Here is an 8,590-nt window from a genome sequence, read left to right as displayed (position 1 = left end):
GCGCTGGCGAATTTCACTGCGTGAACTTGGCCCATCTCGCAATAGTTCAATAGCTGTTTTCCTACAACAGAACTGACAACATCCTGGGCTGACCAGAAACCAGTGGCTCCTGCAGTACTCCACCACATATTCCCACTGATTTGCCCATAGATTGGTGTAGGTATTACAAGATTCGCAGATGACATTGGTAACGATACAAAGTGAGGAACTGTTGACAGGACCTGTTGACAGGAATAAACTGAGAGCAAACAAATGACGGTCGAAAGTTTCGACGAACAGCAAAAATTACAGATAAAATTAGCATAAAATTGAGGACAATGTAGTCGAACAAGTAGAGGCAACACGATGTAGACGAAGCCAGAAGAACATGAGCATCAGAGTAGCACTGGCAAAAAGGACATTCTGCGCAGAAAGAAGTTTCTAAGACTGTGCGTGCGCAGAAATGAAACATGAAGTACGTAAACCAGAAAATGAGATTGTCAAAGTATTTCAAATGTGATGATGTAGAAGGAACCTATGAGTGAAATGTTTGAAGAAGAGGATATGTGGGAAACACTAACTACAAGGAAGAACGGAATGATAAGTGTTGTATTATGAAGTCAAGGAACACCTTCCATGATATCAGAGGGAGCCATAAAGGGCCGAAGTTGCTGGAGATGACAAAGATTAGATTATGTACGACAAATGATTTTGGAAGTTGGCTGTAAATGTTACTCTGAGGTAAAGATGTCCAAATAGGACAGGAAGCCGTGGCAAGTCACATCAGAGCAATCAGAATAAGACTGTTGAAAATGCTCCCCCACACCTTCGACATCCCAACCTCCATCTTCAGTTCAAAACAAATCGTATTGCCATTTCACTTTCAAATGAATGGCTGAAGAAACTACAACTTACAACCATCAGTGACAAATATCCTGTTACATTATTAAAATACTGTCACAAGTTTCAAATCGAAAGATTATTTAGCAAAATCGCTTCCACATTCTATATTAATTTCCTAACATTAAATTACGTAACGGGATAGCCACAGCAGATCCACGGACAAAGTGCTGTGCCCTAGGGATTGATCTGTAGCAGTCGCTCCTCAAGTTCAGGATTTTTAGTGGCCGTGGAAGCTTAGCTGGTGAGGTGGTGACACTGTGGGTGTGGGATGTCGAGCTGCAGTTGTTGAGGGTGGATCTCGAAAGCTAGTAGTCGTCAGTTAAACAGCGTTGACTGGAAACATATTTATTGTTCGTATTTTCCAACACACAGTTGCCTCACACAGCAGACTGAGGGCGATGGCTTGCAGTCACATGATACGGCCTTTACTCAAAGGAAGGCACAGCCTGTTAACATATTTTATCAGTCACAGATGCGACTGAACAGCAGTAGCAACTTGCCGTGGCTAGGTCCCACCTCAGCTTGTTGGTGTGTGTTCAGATGTGAAATCGTCATACTGGCAGCAGGCAGCGCATCATGACTCACCAACCAAGTTACCCCGTAACTAGCAAGACTGTCATTCCATAGCAATTAAAGATGCAGACACGATGATAAAACACCGAAACTGATGGTTCTGATACGAAGGTTTTTAAGGTAAACCTAAGGTCATTGTGGCTGCTGCTGCGGTCATTTGGCACCAGAGGTATCAGCAAATCTCTCACCTCTGTGGTGTCCCAATTACCCTCAGTATTCCATTTGTGGAAGGATGCTGTCCAGTGGCTGAGCTCAGAGGCTACATGTTACTACTCCCCTTGCATGGATTACTTAATTATGCGGTGGGTGTTGTTATACAGCGTCGTTTGCACACTTCGCTCAAGGCTCGGTTCAGTGTGACAATGCGTTCTGAGTAGATCCCGGCCTCGTGAAATAATGACACTCTTTGTGTGCTGCACATACCAGTTCTGACCCACAGTATGAGTTAGACTTAATACTCTGCCGTCCTCACCAAATTATAATTTTGCATTTATACGTGCACCTGGGAATTTCGTGTGCAGCATGACATATCATTGCTGGACAGTCTTCCTGCTCATACAGTAAATCAGTAGAACCCACAGCTTCTGTAACTCTGCTTATACACTACTGGCCATTAAAATTGCTACACCAAGAAGAAATGCAGATGATAAAGGGGTATTCATTGGACAAATATATTATACTAGAACTGACACGTGATTACATTTGCACGCAATTTGGGTGCATAGATCCTGAGAAATCAGTACCCAGAACAACTAACTCTGGCCGTAATAACGGCCGTGATACGCCAGAGCATTGAGTCAAACAGAGCTTGGATGGCGTGTACAGGTACAGCTGCCCATGCAGCTTCAACACGATACCGCAGTTCATCAAGAGTAGTGACTGGTGTATTGTGACGAGCCAGTTGCTCGGCCACCATTGACTAGACGTTTTCATTTGGTGAGATATCTGGAGGATGTGCTGGCCAGGGCAGCAGTAGAACATTTTCTGTATCCAGAAGGGCCCGTACAGGACCTGCAACATGCGGTCGTGCATTATCCTGCTGAAATGTAGGGTTTCACAGGGATCGAATGAAGGGTAGAGTCACGGGTCATAACACATCTGAAATGTAACGTCCACTGTTCAAAGTGCCGTCAATGCGAACAAGAGGTGACCGAGACATGTAACCAATGGCACCCAATTCCATGACGCGGGGTGATACGCCAGTACGGCGATGACGAATGCACGCTTCCATTGTGCGTTCACCCTGATGTCGACAAACACGGATGCGACCATCATGATGCTGTAAACAGAACCTGGATTCATCCCAAAAAATGACGTTTTGCCATTCGTGCACCCACGTTCGTCGTTGAGTACACCATCACAGACGCTCCTGTCTGTGATGCAGCGTCAAGCGTAACCGCAGCCACGGTCTCCAAGCTGATAGTCCATGCCGCTGCAAAAGTCGTCGAACTGCTCCTGCAGATGGTTGTTGTCTTGCAAACGTCCCCATCTGTTGACTCAGGGATCGAGACGTGGCTGCACGATCCGTTACAGCCTTGCGGATAAGATTCCTGTCATCTCGACTGCTAGTGATACGAGGGCGTTGGGATCCAGCACGGCGTTCCGTATTATCCTCCTGAACCCACCGATTCCATATTCTGCTAACAGTCGTTGGATCTCAACCAACGCGAGCAGCAATATCGCGATACGATAAACCGTAATCGCGATAGGCTACAATCCGACCTTTATCAAAGACGGAAACGTGATGGTACGCATTTGTCCTCCTTACATGAGGCATCACAACGTTTCACCAGGCAACGCCGGTCAACTGCTGTTTGTGTATGAGAAATCGGTTGGAAACTTTCCTCATGTCAGCACGTTGTAGGTGACGCCACCGGCGCCAACCTTGTGTGAATGCTCTGTAAAGCTAATCATTTGCATATTTCAGCATCTTCTTCCTGTCGGTTAAATTTCGCATGTATAGCACGTCATCTTGGTGGTGTAGCAATTTTAATGGCCAGTAGTGTACATGTCAACAGTTCGGCATGTTGACTAGCCTTCACAAAGTTTCTACAGTTTGCACAGATGTAGCGTGACAGATGTCAGACTTATATTAAATGTAATCGTAGTTGCGAGTATGGGCAACCGTCAGCTGTAGAATGGAACGACGACAATGAAAACTGGTGCCAGAGGAGGACACGAACTTGGATTTCCCGGTTATCACGAGTGGTCGCCTTACCATTTGGTTATCCCTGCATGACTCAGGGCCAGACTCAAACTTCAATGTGAACCATGAGCCTACAACCTGTACTTGTACATCCATTCTGTATATTCCCTTAAAAGTGAGATACTTTGCTTGCCTGGTGTCGGCGGGTAAATACGATATTCCAGTGCATACAGATAACAGTCATTGCATCTGTATGCACTGTAAATGTTCATTAAACATTTTTTAGATCATCGGAAATACAATTTTCGCCTTTGTTATGATGATTTCATAATGGATATTGACCCGAAACTAGTCATCGAACGAATAAAAAGTTAAACTTTGCAATTTGGACTCTTTTTCTCGTTCTTGACTAAGGAAGTTGCTGACACAAGCTGCTCCAGCATGCTGGAAGCTCGTACGATATTGCAGCGCCTGTGTTATTCTGAATATACATAATGGATGTACGAGTGCAGGTTGTGCATGCATGTTTGACGACATACAGAAGTTTTGGTCTCCCATGTGTTAGGCACAGGTAGCCAAATAATAAGGCGACTGCTTGTGATAAGCAGGAAATCTGGCTTCCAGTCCTGGTCAGGCACAAATTTTCATTATCGTAATTCCATTCTGCGACTGACTGTTCTCTGTATTCGCAACTGCGGTTACAGTTAATGTATTTCATAACAGCTGTAGTTGCCGCAGTGCCTGTTCTTTTAGACATGCATGCATGTCTAAAGGAGACTTGCGTTGTAATTCGGACTAACACAATTACTGCAATATCGTACTGTTCAGACTTTTCAATGGTGACCAAAAAAAGTGGCAACTTCCACAAAATCAGTCTGGACCAGCTGCATTTAAACTAACCAACAGCCAGCCCATGGTGGTAAACCTACCTGCATCCAGTCTGTGCCAGCCACAACCTTGGAGTTTTCACCTTGGCTATATCGCCGCCATAAAAGCTGCCACTGTGCTCTGCACCAGTAACCACAGCTTGACTACTAAGGCCTCCGCTGTCAAACTTCTGGTGCCACCTAGACTGGACTGCCTGCCGTTGTATCTGCCTCCACAGTCAGCTAGCTGCCCACCGCTGTTCTCCAGTTTCTGTTTAGTTCGACTCTGGGCGATGCCGCGATCTGACAAAATGGAGGTGATGATGCTGGTTGCCTCATGTCTGTACGGAAGCTGAGCGCTGCCTTGGCCACCACTGCCAACACAGCCTCTGGCGTTCCGAGTGTGCCACCTCAGCAGCGTGTGCACACGTACACGCCACTCGCTGTAAGTCACTTCCTGAGGCTCCAAGTGGGAATACTAGTAGTCGACACTTAACCACACCAGAGACGAGGCTGCACTCTGTTGAATGAATTAATAAAGAACCGTTTGTTTCTTTCCAGATGCCCACAAATTACTACTGCCTCCCAATCCATTAAAAAGACCCAGGATCCTTCTTATGGTGTCGAGACCATCATAAAACACAAAAATTTGTCTCCCATCATCAAGTAGCGGTCGTTTTCACCCTAGAAATGCTACAGTCAGACTTAACTGATAAGTGGTAGCTTATCACCAGTAAATGGAATGGTATTCATCGAAAGAGGTGAACACAAGTACCAATAATCCGATGCTCTTAAGCAGTTGTGAAAATACAATGAAGTATTATAATTGAGGCAGGTTTATAGGTGAACCACTAACAATGCGTGACAGCACAAAATGAAAAATCCTCTTAGTGGTTTGGTTATCAAGTAATGAAATGAAGAGTGTTCTGCCCATACATCCAGTTTATCTGTAGGGTGGTGATCAGTAACGGTAATACGGTAGTGAGTGAAGCTCTCATATTGTTGCGGCTGTATCTCAAATAATAAACTAGCCGAAGCTCATTGCTTGTTGACGTGTAAAGCAGCAATTATGTATTTGTGGTTTAATAACTGTTCCACGCTGACACACGTAGTTACATTCACAATTAATACGTTTCTAAGCAACGATATTAAATGACACTAATATACACAGTTCTGGATGCCACATGTCCAAGACGACAGTCATCCACAAAGGAATAACGATCATTTCTTTACTGATCACTTGTTCAACTTAAAAATTCCACGAAATACCTCTTTAGTTCCGTAAACACGAACCCTTGAGCTCCAGCTCTGTTGAATGAAGCGTCAATAGAACGGTAAAACCTAAACCTCCATTACTACAATATTATCTCTTTTCAAGTCATTTAATTTAGAATAAATTTTTTTTACAATAAAATTCTCAAGCTTGATAAAGTGCCTGCACCATCATCGAGTGAAATTACTAACTGCATTCGTAAACCTAATGTAAAGACCCTTGGGCCAAAACACTCATTAAATGGTATTTTAGTTCTGTTTTCTAGACATCTTTCAGTCACAGTCGTCGTCTCAAGGGCCCTGTGCTTTCTGTGGAGCATGGAAAATTCAGTCGTTTGGCTATGTAGATGCTGTCTCATTCGCAGGAGAAAATATGCCTCTGTAACACGCATCATTTTTTGCGGGTGTCCTCGCAGTACACAAAGACTGTTACCAGTTTGGCCTCTTCCGCAAATTCACAATGCTTTCCTTGTCTGTGGTAATTCTAAAGAGTCTGCAGTTTCTACCTTGATGCCACTACTTTCTTGGAACAAGAGTTTCAAATACTGCAGTTTATAGTGCAGGTAGCTGGCGTCGAAGTCATCTTAGCTCCGTGTAGGCTACCATTGTGGTTCAGACTGCTTTTTTCGTGTACAGTGTCTTGAAACTCTGGGAGGGGTAATAGAATGGCTCAATTTAGGTGTAGTGTCAGTGGTGTGAACTGGAATGAAGATGAGGGTTTTCGATCATACGAATGGTGGGTCATATCAGCAGCACATGTTACAGCGGGAATAGAAAAAATAGTGCAGGTAGTGAGCTACTGGGAACAGTAAGGTGGTAGGGTTGCTCTCTTCAGGTTCGACTACAAACCAACGCTGACAATGATACTTCTGCTATTGTATACTCGCCGAAATCGCTAGCAGAAGATGAAGAGATAGAGAAAGTGTATTAGGACATTCAATGTGTAGTTATGTATGTAAAACGGAATGGAAATTTAATAATCACTGGGGGGAGGAACGCGATTATAGGGGAAGGAGCAAAATAAAGGGTTAGGGGAGAATATGGGCTTGGCCATAGGAATGAGAGAGGAGAAGGGCATTTGAGATATGCAATAAGCTTCAGATGGTAACAGCGAATATTCTGCCCAAGAATCACAATAGGAGGACGTATACGTGGAAAAGATCCTGAGTCACTGGTAGATCTCATCTGAACTACATCATGGTCAGACAGAGATTCCGCAAACAGATATTGGATTGTAAGGCGAACCAGGTGCAGATATAGACTATTATGAAGAGCATACTTAAGTTTAAAGGGATCATTCCGAAGAATCAGTTGGTAGGAAGTGGGATATTGAAGTGAAGTGCAGAGGAATAGCGAGATACAGTTGGTTTTCGCTGATGTGCACACTGCGATAAGGAATACCAAAGTTGGCAGTTAAGTTCAAGAGGAGTGGACATCGGTGAAAATGGTAGTCATAGGTGTTGGACCGATAGAAAAATGTATAAGAAAGGTAACTTCGAAGAAACCTTGAACAACAGGTGAAGTACTTTAACTGATCGACGAAAGAAAGAAGTTTAAAAGTTCTGAGGAAAAGACAGAAACACAACCGTATTAAACCAATAGGAATGAGAGGGCAGCTATAGCGCAATGGCTTCGGGAAAGATATGACTATATCGCAAAAAAGGTCATTGGGAAACTGACTCAGCATATAGAAAAATCAAAACAATTTAAAGCAAGTCTCGTAACATTAAACGTGCATTGGAAATTTCGCTGTTGATCGGAGAGGGGGAGCGGATAGGTAGAAAGGGTACATTAGGGGATCTGTGAGAGGAGTTGACTGGTACCGTGATGGAAGAAGACGTCGAAGTCGGTATGGAAGAAATAGGGGATCCAGTATTATGGCCGGAATTTAAATGAGCAGTGGAGATTTGAGATCAGATCAAGCAAAAAGGATGGATAACGTTACATAGGAATTTTTGAAATCATTGTGGGCAGTGGTAGTCGAACATCATTTCAAGTTGGAGAGCAGACCCTGAGACTGGCGACGTACCATCAGACGTTCGAAAAAATATCATCAGTATTATCCCGAAGATAGCAAGGGGAGATAAGTGCGAGAACTACCGTATTATCACCTTAACATCTCATGCATCGACGCTGCTGACAAAAATAATACACAGAAGAATGGAAAAGAAAACAAAATCTGTTAGACAATCGGTTCGGCTTTAGAAAAGGTGAAGGCACCGGAGAAGCAGTTCTGATGTTGCACTTGACGATGGAAGTAAGACTGAAGAAAAATCAAGACACGCTCATATGATTTCTCGACTTAGAAAAAGAGTTAGACGGCGTAGACTGATTTAAGATGTTCGAAATCCGGGGGAAAATGGAAATAAGCTATAGAAAAAGGCGAATATTGCACATTGTATACATGAACCAAGACAGAACAGTAAGGTAGGAAGACCAAGAAGGAAGTGGTAGGATTCAAAAGTGTGGAAGACAACGACGCAGCCTTCCGCCCCTACTGTTCAATCTATGCAGAGACGAAGCAATGGTAGAAATAAAAGAAAGCTTCCAGGATGGGATTAAATTTCAAGGTGGAAGAATATTCATGATAAGATTTGCTACTGACATTGCCATCCTCAGTAAAAGAGAAGAAGAATTTTAAGGGGCATTCAAAGAAGAACCGAGCCGGTGGAATAATTACACAAACCAGTACCTGCATGTTAGAAGTATTGACCCTGGCTGTTGAGACACTTTCAAGTGTCCTACTGTGGCGCAAGGTGGTGAATGGCTGCCTCATAAAATCCCGGGGGATGCGATGTTAACCAGTTTCGCACGCACAGCTGGACGTCGTTGTCCGAGGTGAATCGTTTGC

Source organism: Schistocerca cancellata, chromosome 5 (genome assembly GCF_023864275.1).
Source record: "Schistocerca cancellata isolate TAMUIC-IGC-003103 chromosome 5, iqSchCanc2.1, whole genome shotgun sequence".
NCBI lineage: Eukaryota > Metazoa > Arthropoda > Insecta > Orthoptera > Acrididae > Schistocerca > Schistocerca cancellata.
This window is presented reverse-complemented; position numbering follows the sequence as displayed.